At 29.7% G+C, this 15,970-nt stretch overlaps 2 protein-coding genes across 4 annotated transcripts in view; one reads left to right on the plus strand and one right to left on the minus strand.

The window, feature by feature from the left end:
- The window catches only part of LOC116775967 (IQ motif and SEC7 domain-containing protein 2), a 91,089-nt gene extending 90,612 nt beyond the window's left edge, over nt 1-477 (minus strand). Inside the window, exon 1 of one of the 2 annotated variants that reach the window (XM_061524185.1) lies at nt 210-477. The gene's annotated coding sequence lies outside the window, so the exon portion shown is untranslated. The remainder of the gene's footprint in view (nt 1-209) is intronic. The other variant, XM_061524189.1, reaches the window with a different exon arrangement.
- Nucleotides 478-10,368: 9,891 nt separating this feature from the next.
- LOC116775916 (transcriptional activator cubitus interruptus) overlaps nt 10,369-15,970 on the plus strand; it is a 57,132-nt gene continuing 51,530 nt past the window's right edge. For both annotated transcript variants that reach the window (XM_032668966.2, XM_061524328.1), the window contains exon 1: nt 10,369-10,605. The gene's annotated coding sequence lies outside the window, so the exon portion shown is untranslated. The remainder of the gene's footprint in view (nt 10,606-15,970) is intronic.

Raw genomic sequence — 15,970 nt, forward strand, 5'->3', positions numbered from 1 at the left:
ATGCAGCAAAAAGAAATAACTTAACCGTTTTAGTAAAAACTTCTGATCTTGTCTTTATAGTCACGCGCTTTAGCACCTTACATATTCAATGTAACATATATGTGCTAAATTAATCAGAATATGAACGGTAGGATTTTAATTATGTTAATGCTCTATCCAAAAAAGTGTCCGATCGTGAATAAAAGGGGGTAAATATTGATTGTACTCACCACAACAAGTCAGCCGGTAAACTTATGAGTAAAAGCAAGGATCTTGCTTAGCACACCATGTTTGTAACACTAAAATGTTATCCAAAGTACACAAGAACATACCACATAGACATAAGGTAAACAAATTAACAATTCAGCATTGATGTAAGTCACAACATTTGAAAAAACACCAAGAATCTATACGATGCACAAATTCATCCAAACGACACAATACGCTCCGTATAGAAGCAGTAACCGACTGTCAGAAATTAAAAAATCGGTTCATAGACACGAGAGCGCTTTGTCTGTATTGACTACTCACTACAGCGCTTGAAATTGCTTTGACTATAATGCAACAAAATGAAAATGTAGTGCGAACTTTTAGTAAACTCTTGATACAAAGTGACTTTCCTCACTAGTAACATTATACTTACGCCATCTAGTGAAATCTTGAAATAGTATTAGCATCTGCTAGTAGTGACATCTCTTGATGCTTTTGATAACGTTTTAGACTTGTAAAGGATGCACAACAGTTAATTTTGAACATCAAATACAGATGGCCATTATAATAAAAACGTAAATTTTGTTAATTATACCATTACATAAAAACAATTATAAGTATAAAAATAAAGTTGTTCTTAATGTCAAAAAATACTTCATAAAATGTTTAACAATATTTATTTATAAAATTATAACTATTAATAAAAATTGATGAACTGAAACAAAAAAAACAAGTTTAGTAATTAACTAATTGAATAAATAAAACTAACAATTTCAGTGCTAACAAAGTTATAGCCTTAGAGAGGTTTTTTTTTTCATTGTTGCTGAGCGTTCCCAGAGTCCACAATAAACTTTTGTTTTTTTTTTTGTGTCACTAAACAAAATCGTAAACTTTTGAGAGGAGGTTGGAGTTAAAAAAGTGTTTGAAGGGAGAAATGAACGGTTTAGTTAACTTCCGCCCGATTTGACCGCTTGGCACTAGATAGCGGCCATTACGACAACGAAAGACGCTGAGTTGACTTTAGTGATTTATACAATATTATTTATATCATATCATATTTAAGTTTTCATCTCAATGTAATTTAATAACATTAAATTTATATAGGATAATTAGCCTCACAAAAAATGTTTTTTTTAAATATGTGTCACTGACACACAGACTACATATATTCTTCGTTGCATCAATGATTAAGACATATTGTATATAAGAGTTTATTTTTTTGTTTTGTACAATTCATATACAATATAAATTCCTAACTACCATTAAAGTTGTATTGATTGCTTTTTTATTTCCTATATACAATAATAATTAAAAAAAAATCCTTAACTTAAATGCTTATGTCCACTCTATGAAAATTCTGTTCCCAGCATGAAGAATGTTATTAAATGGGTTTAAAAAAACAATATCCCATATATCGGCTTTGATGTGATAATTAGTAGATATGGGATCAAAACACCACGCATTCTTTGGTCACAGAACTTTACGGTGACCATAGTTTTATGAACTCAGACATTGTATTAAAAAAAATACCTAACTGTTTTAAATTGTTTGGATGGAACGTTGAGAGTAATAGGACTTATTATAATTAATAAGTTTTGATTATGAGCTGTTTATTTGCTACAGTTTTTATGAATATTTCATGATGTCACCAGTTTTATCACCTCTTTATTGTTGGGAAACATTGAAGTGGCTAACTAGGTTGAGCTATAGATATGGAAGAGGAGAAGAGGCCTTTGCTCAGCTGGGCTCAGATAGGCTGATGATGATGATGATATGGAAGAGATGGAAGAAAAGTAAGGAAAGAAAAAGAGTATAGATAAAAGATAAAGAAGAGAAAGTAGTACTCCCAAGTAACTCTTTTATTTTAATATGTTTATTTAAGCTAAACTTATGATGTACCTACGTTATAGCGACTTGACAGAACAATATACAGAATATACAGAATTGCATGCTCTTAAAAATAAAATTTTATTTCATGTTATATTAATTATCACTAACGCTATGAATACCTATACATTAAAATTAAATAATATGTACCAATATAACAATTTTTAATGACTTGTAGTTATTTGATATGATTTTTCTTAGTTAATTTAATTTAGTCGAGTTAGTTTTCAATTTTAACTGATTTTTTTTAATGATAAAAGAATATTAATTTGATATGTTCAATAAATAAAAATATATATTAAGTAAAAGTGAGTGCTATTCTTAAACAAACACAATTGTTTTTACTTTATACACGCATTTGGAAAATAATTTAGACCACTTGATGTAAAATAAACTTCATCGATCCTCTAAAAAAACATTACGTAACCTGTGTAAGATATTTTGTTAGTTAAATATATGACCTGCGAATTATTAAAAAGGTGATATAAAATTATAAAAAGGCTGTACAAATAATAGTTATCTATCAACATGAGAGATCGCGGGGGTGGTTTAATAAAACAATATTGATATGGCCGGTGTCAAGCGCTGTAGGGTTTCCTATAAAGCCTATTTGAATTTATTAGCCGGCTTTTTAAGTACTGTCGGGTTAAAAACACCTATGACCCACGGTGAAGCTTAGTTCGTTACAAAGACAATGAAGTTATCGTTTTAACGTATGTATTAAGTAATTTTATGTTAATGAAATTAATATTACGATTTTATATGCATACCAAATGAAAAAAAATATTTCTTGTCTTGAAATTCGAAATAACATTTTAACTTCGTAAGTTAATTAGGAAATTAGCTTAGAAATAAAAAGGACACTTAATTATATACATATACATGTATGTGTTTGATTTTTTTTTTCTGTATAACACTTGTGTCCGCGACAGTCTTTACCCGTAAACGATGTTAAGATCTTCGTTTTTGGAGAAAAAAGTATCGAGTAAGAAGAATCCAGCTGTGCAATATTTATGACTTTATATCGTTCCATCTCATTCGCACTCGCATGTTTTATATACGCCTCTCCCTCCCTCATCTTAGATTGGGATAGCTTGTAAGGATTGTCGTGAGATTTTATAAATTTTAATATGATTTGGTTAAAAGGAGACGCATCGGATTAGAATTTGTCAAGCTTCGTAGAAGTGTTATTTAAATTTGAATGTCCTTTTTTTATATAAATTTTTTAACATAACTTAAGTATTTTGAACTGTGAATAAAACTTAGTTTTCCTGATAGAGTCGTTGTTATATTCGTCTAGAGATATTTTTTTAATACAATATATTTAATGTTAATGAGTCGGTGTTTCTTGGATGTTTGCTATATTTTTGTTTTAATATGGTCAATCTATTATGGGTCATGGTAAGGTATTTTTTTATGAAATTTGGACATATCATTAGAGCTTTGTTTGGAATATCTTTCTTACCTACTTATTGTCTAGAATCGCCTTGTTCATGAAGTTGGAAATCAAATATAAGTCAAATTACTTAAAGAACTTTGACCTTTCTCCTCTTCTGACGTCACAGGTCAATGAATGATTATGTCCGTAACTTTAGGTTAAGTGTTACTGTTGTTTAATACATAACAATATGCCAAGGCCGTTAAACTATGGCATTTGAACAAATGTATTGCAACTTTAAGAAAAAAAATCGTGATTGTGTCGCTCGAAATTTGTTTAAAACTATACAGGAGACGGTACGGAGGAAAAAGGAAAGGCACAAAAGTGTTTGACTGCTGACAGTTTGTTAGAGTAAACTAAAATAAATTAGGCCCATTGAAAATAAAAAATATTACCAATAGTTATGTCTCGTCTTAAAAAAAAATACAGAAAACAATGAAAAGGTTCAAAATTGAATCTAATATGTCGCAATACAGAAAGTTCATTATTTGAATTTTATGAACATCTTCAACGTCTAAGAAATATCCATCGATTACACTCTATCGATATAATTTTTAACAAACACACAAAAATTGGATTATTATTTAATAAGAAAATTAAAACGAAGTCATTGATTACATCCAATGTTTGAAATGTCTTCATGTAAGTATTTCAAGGTTTTTGTGTGGGCATAATGACAAATATTGTTTTTATATTTAGCAAAACAAACTTTACAAGCCACGTAATATAACACATTTTTTACAACTAAAGATATTATTAGAAAATTACAAAATAAAAATGCTTCTGCTTTTATATTTGAAAGGGATTTACGGGAGTTCTATAAGATAAGTTGTTGTAGGAACACGTAAACGTAAATTGTACAAGAAACTGATAGCTATTTATGGATCAAATATATTATATATATACATATGACATATTAAATTAAATTAAATTAGGCCTATACAAAAATTTTTATCGCATTTAATATTTTGGGTCAAAATAGTGACAGAAATATTCAGTTATAAGGTACCAATTTGAATATTTAGATAATTAAATATTTAAGCATTCTAAACTAATTTATCAATAATAATTGAGTTAAAAGAAAGATAAATTAAAGAAAAAAAATTATATAGCTATGAATTAAAATTCATATTAATGAATGTACTACATATGATTAAGACGCCCAAAGGAATAGAGTCCCAGTAGTTCCTTTATCATAACCGGTTCTAACATTGACCGGTTTAAAAAATAAGTGATCAGTTTTATTAAGCCAGATAAACACCCCAAAATAAATATATTAATACCATTACCGAAGAATTTATGTTAATCTCAGTTTAAATCTAACCGGAGATCAATTTCTAATGTGGAGCTTGTGTTACATTGAATGTAAGCTCGCTGTATATATTTTAACGTGTTTAGAAAACAGATATATCGAGTAGGTATTTGATTACCGAAGATTCATATCGTTCCAGGTATTGTGTAAGCAATATCGAGTTATTTCCAATTTGATCATTTTCCTATATTCCTTAATCTTCTTCTTCTTCCTGGCAATTATCCCAGCATTAGCCAGGGTCTCCTATATTCCTTAATATGTGTTCCAATTTTTTTTTTAAGCGTATACATTTCTTGTGTTGGTCTGATTCTTCCCAGGGATCGTATATAATTGCTCTCAGTAACCGTCCTTGCTGCTGGTGATATTGTTAATGCAGCAATACTAACATAATTCATTACAAGAAAAATTCTACGAAAAAATTCTATTCCAATACTAAATTCAAATCTTTGTATGTATAGGTACGTGTTACTTAATAGACTAAAATCGGTTAGTCATTTCAATAACTTATCGGTTTTACTTCTAGAGATGTGTTTGAAGAAGAATTATAATTTTTAAAGCCTTTTTTTTCTTTCAAGGCTATGATATTAAAAAGTATTGCCTTTTGTATAAGCTTTGTATGAAATAGGGGGACTTTAATGAAAATAAAATCGTGGGAATAAAATATCTCTTTACAAAGAACAGAATATAGTTACTTATGATTATATGAAGTCTTTTTCTTCAAAGCATATGTAGGTTTAAAAATGAATAATTTTAATCGAATTGAATTGGCTAGAGGACAGGAAGACTGAAGGAAATTCTGTCTGAAGACTGTGAGCTTAGCTAGTCATAACATTAATATGTGAAGCGAAAACTTTTGTATCTATTCATTTTTAAGGTAATAATGAATAAATGATTAATTTTGAATTGGACGCAGTCGAAGTCTCCTCGGAAGAAAACACACAATTTTTTTTATTTTTCTTGTATAAATGTTAATATTAAATTATTTAAAATAGATATCACGCAATACTATCGCTTTGACAAGCACATACAACGCGATAAAACGTAAAGATTTCTCAATGTGTGTAATGTCACTTGTAACATTTCTATTCTACCATTAAAATTGATAATTTGAGTTATTTAAGATCGAGTTTTGACTATTTAGAGATATATTTTCTCTTATTAAAACAACTGCAAAATAATTAACAAAAAATAACAATATTAACCGAGTCACATTAAAATAAAATAGATCAATATGTATTTTATGTTATGGAAGCAAATTATTTTGTGGTACAAAATAAAAGAATAATGTATACTCACCTTTAGTTTCTTTTTTCTACAATTACATACAATAACAATTATTTCTGATACCAATTCACAGATACCAACAGATTTTGTCAATTACCACCAGTTTGTGTTATGAAAATAAGCAGAACCATTTTCTTATTTCTTTTTTTTTTTATTTATGTTATGGCCTGTTGTTATTCTTATTGTGCCAATGTCGTCAACGTTTTCGTTTGTTAGACGGATTATAATATTGCGTACTGTGTGGAGAAGACACGAATGAGTTCGTCGAATAGAATAAAGGAGTTTATTGAATTATTATTATTAATTTCTCATTAATAAAACTTACTAAGTGGTGGTATTGACGTAAGTGTATCAATGGAAACTGTCTTTTTGTCGTGTCACGGAAGCGCATGGTTAGGTTACGGATCTGCTTCTATGAGAGATTGAAAATAATCAAGCTGAAATAATATCTTACAGATGACAAAGATTAATTGCATCTGTGCCATAGATTAGGACATACTAAAGTAAAGAAAAAAAAAAGCATTTTTTGTACAAATTCATCAACAAAAATCATATAGAATCTTTTTTTTCCACATCTTCAAATTATAATAATATTATTATATATTAATATAGTTACTGCTCTTTTTATGTCATTGAATTAGCACTTAGTAAAAGTTGTATTTGTTTAGTAGTATTTTTTGAATTTTATTGAATATTATCACATGTCGATTACTCAGTAACTTTGATGGCATTGGTTGAAGTTTAGTTTACAAAATGCCTGTGATTTGATATCCTGTACGTTTTCCATAACAAATAAATGAACATTGAAAATAGGTTTAATATATATATATATATATACATGTTATTTGTGTTTTAATAACGTAAAAGGTTACAAAATTGTTTTAGTTTATGCAAACTCGTTCCTAATAAGATTCGTACATACCTGTACATTTATAACAAGACCTCATAATTCATAATTCATACTTCAATACTTCTAGTTTGACTGTTTTGATTAATAAAACGTCAGATCTTAGTATGGGTGATATTTTATTAATGAAAATACATTTGAAATGCCTTTGTTGAATCAACAATTCAATAGCACCAACAAAGATATACAGTGATTTTTTAATTTATGTTTAAGTTTTCAAAATATATATAACATTCGCACGGTTCTCATGCTAAACATGCGGAATCAGCGTCATTGCACGTGCATATATACGTGGGACATTATTTTTGTAAACAGATCTGTCCGTGTAAATGGAGACCAGGTGAAATCCTGACTGAGTGATAATTCTTGTGAGTTATGTTAATTCTTTTAATAATCTTATCATACTACATATTTTCGTGACTTTGCTTGACTCTACGCTTATTAGACTCTTGTTTAGTTGACTCAGCAAATAAATAGATAATCGAATAAACATTTTTTTATCTATATATTAAAACGAGGTTAATAATTATGTTTTATACGTCTAATGTTTTCTAAAAAGACATGATTTTCATAATAAAAGATAGATTTTTAAAAGCTTTCAAATATACCTACAAATAAGGCATTATGAACTGCCTTAAAGCATGATCTTTTGCCTTTTTTAAGTCCATATTAATGGACAAGACTTTGAAATAATTCAACATACAAATATATTCTTCCGATATCATTTATTCTGCCTTCTATTTATGTTTTAAATCATATAAATTAAATAGCATTAAACGTATTAAAACCATATTTTTCATATTAACTTTAAATAATAACTTATATTGAATATTAAATGACTTTTATTTGGTAAGGAATTTTGTCATGATTTCGATTTATTGTACATAAATCGTATATTTAAAAAAAACCGTGATGAATATTAAGGCATTAAATATTAAAAATATATAATATACGTGGATTTCACAATAAAAGAGATTTTCTTCGTTAACTGGCCGTTTTTGCTCTATAACTAAAATATAATTTATCTATTATGTATATTGAAATATTGGGTCCGTACGTATAAAATTGGCGTTTTGTATTCCCGCTTTGATTTCAAATACCTCCTTGGTTATGAATTCCAATTTCAAATTTATACGGCTATTTACTCGTGCATTTGTTTTTAAATCAGACATCTATACGATTTTTTCATCCTTGGTTTTTTCTTTGGGTCACTCAGTTAACAAAATGGAAAACTTACACCTATATCATCGAGTTTACGAGTTCATAGATGTAATTAAAGGTTTTGATATAGGTATGAATAGTGTATTTCTACATGCAGTATCTATAGATTAAAGAGCAAAAGAAAAATTTTGGTTGGCGGCAAACATCAAAGAGATGTTTCTTCTCTGACTAAATAGACCCTAATGGTATAATTCATTAATATAACTGTAAAATATTGTGACAGACAGACGGTTCCAGATATTGCGGTGAAGAATAGGAACCAATCAAGATGTCATACATACAAAAAAATCGGAAATAATTTGAGTTTTATTTGAACCTATCTCTATTTTTAATTCTCAACAAAAATACGAAGTTGTATCTAATTTATATAAATATAATTAATATCGCATATATTTTTCGTACAAAACTTCTGTAAAACACGTTAAAAACATTCAAAGTTTCTTTATTTATAGAAATAAATTACGAAAACAATGGAGGGTTGCCAACCATAAAAATAAGTCACAACAAAGTAACTGACCACAGATGAAAAAAAAAATACACCCACATAAATAAAACCGTGAGTTTTGATTTGAAAATTTCACGAATATGTTTCATAAACTTGACGTGTATTATTTCATTATAAATGCACAAATGTCTTAATTAAGATCGAAACCGGCATAATAATTCAGAAAAAATACAGCCTCAGCTCCGGTCGGAGGCTGCTTTTTGTCCTTTTCTAACATAACACAAATGATATACCTATCCCGCTTTCCGCCAGACGAACTTGTAAATTGTTCTTTTTAAGACCTACCCGTATCGAAACGACTTAAGTGACTATATCATTATATATTTTAAACTGTATCTTTTAGAATATAAGATTGCTTATTGAATATACGCTTTCGTAGTTACGTTTATTATTCAATGCCAGAGATGATCAAGTTATCTCTCTCGGACAAAACAAAATACAGCACAAGTCCTTTGAGCTTTCGAGTTTAGTTGCTTTACCGCGATTGCTTTTTGTAGCCCCGTCCCTTTTCTTGGAGCATTTCATTCGTAACTAAAAGCTGTCCGTTTCTGAAATACTTTTAATGCCACTTTGTGATATTTAAAAATCTACCCTAACACTATAAACATAAGGTTTAATTTAGTTTTCAGTGTGTCCCAAGTTAGGTTTCTGTACTGTTTTCTTTAAGATGTTTATTGTCACGTTCTATTGATGCGAGATGTGGTTTTTCTCTTTTTGTTTAAGTGCATTAAGACATACTAACATTGCAAGTATCTTAGTTTTCGATGTGGGTTCATGAATGATTCATACGGAACCTCTCGGATGATGTGATTTCACGCGACTTCATGTTGGTGACATGTGACTTAAAGTTTTAATTCATTATCATCTTTAAGGACCAATACTGAATGTAATTTTGAAAACAAAGTCGATTTCATATATATTTATACGTGTTTATTATTACATATTAAATTATTAGTCAACGAAAATCTTTATTTTTAAGGCTTTAATATTTTTTCTTTATATATCGTTCTACTAGAAACGTCAGCTCTTGTCATCTCTTTACAAACATTTGTTCAATGGTCGCGAACGCAAACACGACATTACTAGTATTGACTGACCACTTAACAAATATATATAATTATATTGTCACAAATCCTACTTTATTTCAAATATATATACAATATAAATAAATTTAATTATATTTCTATTTCATTTCAATATTAATTCAATTTAACGTAACGTTATCAAATAACCGTAATATTTGAATTTCTATATATCATCTATGGTTTTTATTTCATTATTTTGTTGTATTAAATAATATCAATAAGCATGCAAATCGATGTAATATGATTGTTTATGTTGGTGCATCAGTCAGCGTAGCGCTGAGAGAATGCGATTAAGACATTATCTGGTTACCATTAGAGTGGGACGCAGCACAAATACTCCACCATATAATTTGTACGGAAATAGCTTTCTGTGTGAGCGAGACGAGTACATTGGATGTCAGTTTATGTGGGTGCATCATCAGAAATCTACCATCCCTGTCCCTCTTGATGTGTTACAATCGTTTATTGTCATGTACCTGTCTCATTCTGACGTCTGAGATTGAGATGAAATCGCCAGGAGCGTTTCTATCCTCCCGCTATTCTTATATCGGCGACCGGCGCCTGTGACGGACGTACACACGGTCTCATTAACATAAACAAACGTTTATTTATTTGTCATTTCAAGTGACTTTGGATACAAATGACTGTTGCCGATTCGGATGTTTGTCTGTGTATTAAATGATTTTTATTCGACAAGTGCGCATGTGTTTCTGTGATGTATTTTTATGCGAATGGATTGCTGTAATAAAGATTAACACGAAGTGACCTGGAACATCTGTAAGTCTATTGATAACTAATAAAAATATATAACATATATATATCTGTTAACATCGGTATAAATGTGTTAATAACTAAAAACATGACCGCACTGTAACATTTTTGGAATACCGGCGGGCTTTTCGACTTGTCCCTTTTATTCAAGTGACAAGTTTTCGTTTTAGCAAAAGGATTTCAACATGTGGTCCAGAGTTTTGTACCTGCTTCGGTCAGAACGTAAAGGGGCTTGCTTTTTGTAAGTTAAAAACAAAGAAATCACAAACGACGGGGCGCCGGTGTTGCAGTTCAGTCACGTTTTTAGACTTTCCCGGGAACAGCCGGGACTTTTATTCATCAATTATCACTTAATCGATGTGCAAGTAGCATTTTTATCGCATGCCATTTAAAATAAGAAATAAATTACATACAAAAGGATGTCTTCGACTTCAAACTGTGTTGCATTGAGAATATTAATAAGAACATATATATGACATTATCTATCCTTTATAAAATCACGAAATATACTGAAATAATGATTATTACAATACATTATGCACACAAAGAAATACAATAGAAACAAATTCAATACCAATTCAATATAAATATAAGAAATAAAAGGATAATATTATAGATAATATATTAGTCTAAATTTTATATAAATAATCTTGTTATATACATTGAGTCAACGACGTAATTCATAGTCCCATGTCACGACCTGGGTCGAAGGATTTCAACCAAACAAGATCACGATTCCGTACAACATACATAACTACATATATATGTATATATATTTCTTATTAACTAAAATTATTGATTCTTCTACCTTACAATAAACTTACTAAGTATTATTCGCATATAAAACAATAAATTCTGTTTTAAGCGTATTTTATTATATAAATTTTAAGAGTATTTTTTTTATTAAATACTGTTATAGATAAAGCTCACTCTAAGTTCCCAATAAAGTTATTCGAAATTATCATCCGACTCTACAATTACATCCGAAGATTTCTTTCGCTCCGTCTAACAATAGTGATGTGGTGATGTCGATAATCTATATCCGGCATTAATTGCCCCAATTAATGTTAATATTTAAGCACAAATTAATAAGAAAGGTAATTTTTTATCTTTACATACAATACTTTTGTTAACATTATTTAAAAAATACCACTACTTATATAAAAGTAATGCATTAATACTGTAATAACTTTGAAAATTCTATATATTTATTTATTACCATAAAAAAATTAAAAAAACTCCAAATTAATATCTTAATACAAAATATGTATGTACGCACTGATTTGATATTGACTAACATAAATATATACGGAATTAAATTAAATATCAGTATATTATAAACGTAAATTATATTGTAGGTTCCATCACTACGGCTCGGTCGTCGACATGCGCCCGCGCAGCCTATAGACGTTCAATCGGCTTTATTAAGCAATTACCGAAACCATACGTTACTATATCGGCTGAGTTTGTCTTGATTATAAATTTTATTTCCCGTAGTTATTTAAATTTGAATTAGAATTTTAGTTTGCGTTCAATGTTTTATTCAAATGATTTTTAATGTTCAACAGTTAATTGGTTTGTTACATTATCTAGCTGTATCTAGATAGGCAATATCAATAAGTAAGTAATAGTAAGTAGTTAGTTAGTAATAGTATAAGTGTAAGTATCAATACAAACTATTCATTTGATTTACGTTACAAAATTGGTACAGGAATCTGTCTATCACATAAATTTTCTATCCTCAAAACACCAAATTAACGAATGAGTGATAATTATTTTCTTTTCCACATGCACTGTACGGAAGCGTTAATTAATTAAAATTTTACGATCATACACAGAAGAGAAAATTTTAACATGTCATCTTTTATATCATCATTTAAAACTTGATAGGAAGTTACAAGTTTTTCGTGTGTAAGTTATATTTATTTCAAATTCTCATTCCGTTTTATTTATCCGTGAATAGATTATGTTATAATTATAAATAACAACAATGTTATATCATCATAAATAATTTCTTCCTTTATGAATGTAGAATAACTACTTTATTCAACGTATTTTTTCCATCTAACAATAATAAGATAACTTCAATTAATCATGGAAATTAAATCTACATGTAGACTTTTTATCAATTTAATTTTTTTGACGAAGAAATTATATTATAATATCGGGCTGTACACGAATTGGTGATGTAGAAGAAATATATTGGAACCATAAAATATTAATTCACAAAAACTCTGATGATATTACGAAGTTTCAATAATGAAAAACAAATAAAAAGTCGAGTACATCCAAAATAAACACATTCGGAATTGACCAATAGAATTTGAGACCGTGACATTACCATAAAATACGGGTATAAAATATTTGTACAGTCAGCGTAGTAATAACAGTAGCGAGTCAAATCCCAACCTCTCCAAATAAAACGTCGACGGCGTCATCTTGGGGTAGAACTAATTGGTGTTGGATGGTTAAAAAAGTTATTGGTTGTACACCACTATGGACCACAGAGAGGTTGCGGCAAAAAACGTCTTCATCGTAAGCATTTGCTTCCAGCTATCTGTGGACGTGATGGGCATTTTGGTTTGTCATCAACATCTAAGTAAATAAGTCATTACAGTAGAAAAAACCATCATCCAATCAGAACGAGATGTGCAATCGAAAAAAATACCAATGATCCCAAATTATAATCCACGTTTATTTCTTAAGTACAGGATAACGTTCAACAATTATAGGATGTTGTGAGGATAAAAACACCTGAACATACCTACCCACTTATAAATATGTAACTACCTTTTGTCCACACAAAAGCGATCTATCCGAGGACTTGCTAACAAGGGTTAAAAAAAGTCTAAGAGTACCCGAATTTGTTCCCGAACAATGGCCCAGAGAACAGACGTCCAGGTAGAATTTATATTAATACATAAGATCTATTGTCGACTGACATTAGGACCCAAGGCTTTAGGATTTCGAAGTTATAAATTCAAGGAATACATGCTTTCTGTAAGCCCTAATACAATATGAATTTTTAAAGAATTCCACCTCATCCTCCTAAGGGACTTAAGTACTAATTACATCTAGTAATTCTTTTAATTTGCATACATCTTCATATTGATGTAAATTATATATAAATGTTCAAAAAACTTATGCTTTTTCGACATCTATGATAAAGTTATATTTTATTAATCACAATTTTTCTAAGAATCATTCTAACATATAAAGGATATACAAAATAGGAATATTTTCTTATGAAAATAAGTTATATTTAAAAAAATATCGACACAAATATAAAAAACAAAACAGTCGAAAATTAGTTTTATTTTACGTTGACGGTCTTTTATTCCAAACTAAATAAGTATTATACAACATTTAAAATTATCGAACTTAAGATAGATTAATAAATATACAAATGATGTATGTATTCGACAGAGCTAAGGTCATGCCCTAAAAGTTAGGATATCAAATGAAAAATATATAAATTACCAGATAATGTGTTGGACAAATCGCGACCCAAGTTTTGGTATAAAATTAATGACTCCTTTCTCACCGTCGAAGCGTCCGTTACGGTTCTCTCTACCTGACTTGACGAATCTATTTAGACATCAAAATATTTTTTTGTCGGTATGTATCTGTGAAACTAGTTTCGGGAACACAAAACAATTTCCTTTGTTGGGACGCCTTAATGATTTTTTCGTCACAATTTGGCGATTTCGTCGGCTATTCTGCGAATTCTATGGCTTTTAGCCTTACCTGTTAAACAATATGAAAGGTGCATTTAGCTGTCAAGTGGTGTGTAATTTATAGTGACTAGCGATGTCCAATATATCTACTCCATTGACACCTAGGTAATTATTTATTTTGCTAATAGGACTTCCATCAAAAACTATTATTGTCTAAACTTTTTTATCCACATTTTTTTCTGGTTTTTTACTCGTATTATATAGTATATCAGTAAATTTATATGATGATATGAAAAAATACAGGAAACGATATAAGTGTTGGTATTAAACAATCAAGTATACCTTATCTGACAGATGGACAGGATGCGTTCAGCTTCTGACTGACGGACAGATCCCGAAGCAAACGCTGATGAAATTGATACAGGTCAAGGGATTACTTACGTAACTTAGCGTTGATAATAATGCTTCCATTGAAACGTTTGTATACAATACATCTATTGATATTAAGATTATAAAAAATATTTCTCGATAAGAATGTTTTAAATTTAACGTTCAAACATTCCAAAAAACTTTCATGTCCAAACTAGTTGCAACGGATGTAAGACATTCAAAGGCCTAAATCAACCTTCAGATAATAATGTCCAAATATTCGGGTTCCAGTGGCTGGCACTAGGCCGCTAAGTGACAGGGCAAACTGTTATTATCACCTACGGCTTAGCTTAATGTGTTTGGTTTTGCCCTATGTGTTTAGGGCTTTGTGTGACTTATTCTATCTTTCGGAGCAGATATTTAAGCGTTTTTGAAACTCTGTATTAATTTTAATATAGGTGATATTTATTCTAAGTGGGACAACTCTACATAAACACTCCATTCAGTTTTTTTAATGGACTTATTAACTGAGATTATGACGTATCAAATCTTTATCGTATCAGATCCACGTTCTGTCAATGATAGAATTGATAATATAGATCATGTGACGACGAACCTAGGTCGCCCTATAAAACTGGGTGTACTAATACTTAGTTAATCCATACAAAAACCAGTTTTTGTAGGAATGCGAGTGGGCGACTTCGATTCCTGAGTGTTTATACAAGAAATGTTTCGGCCCAATGTGATGCAACTAGAAATCTTCCAAGCTGAGAACTCTGGAAGCTTGAATTAGGTTCATGAATCACATATTAGATTTCTGGTCTTTATTTATTTGTAATGTATTGTGTTGGGTTGTATAAGATATATCTTCATTTTATTTTATGTATAAATAACAATTATATTCAGTCGTATTGTTCACTTACAAAGTCCTAACAAAAGGACAAGTTTATTTGTACCTGCCCATAAGATAACGTGAAGGGCCATGCGCCTAAAGCATTAATTAAAACCATTGTTTTATGGTACCCTTAGGTATAAGTTTAGCTTCAACTCCCACATAAAATACGTGATTTATTTTTTATGGGTAGTACCCGATAATTTTATGTTACAGAAAAGTACGGATGATATCTCAATTGAAAAAAAAAAAACAAACAATATATTAAGTGTAATTATGCTGGAATATCTAGGCATTGTGCATTCGGTGGTGATTAGTTACCTCGTGCCGGTACTCGAAATCAATTCATAGTCGGATTATCTCATAATAAATACTTTTGGATATGAATAAAGGTCAACAATAGGAATTTACATCATTTGCGGTTTTGAAGAGG

The sequence above is a fragment of the Danaus plexippus genome, chromosome 24 (genome assembly GCF_018135715.1).
Source record: "Danaus plexippus chromosome 24, MEX_DaPlex, whole genome shotgun sequence".
NCBI classification, from domain to species: domain Eukaryota; kingdom Metazoa; phylum Arthropoda; class Insecta; order Lepidoptera; family Nymphalidae; genus Danaus; species Danaus plexippus.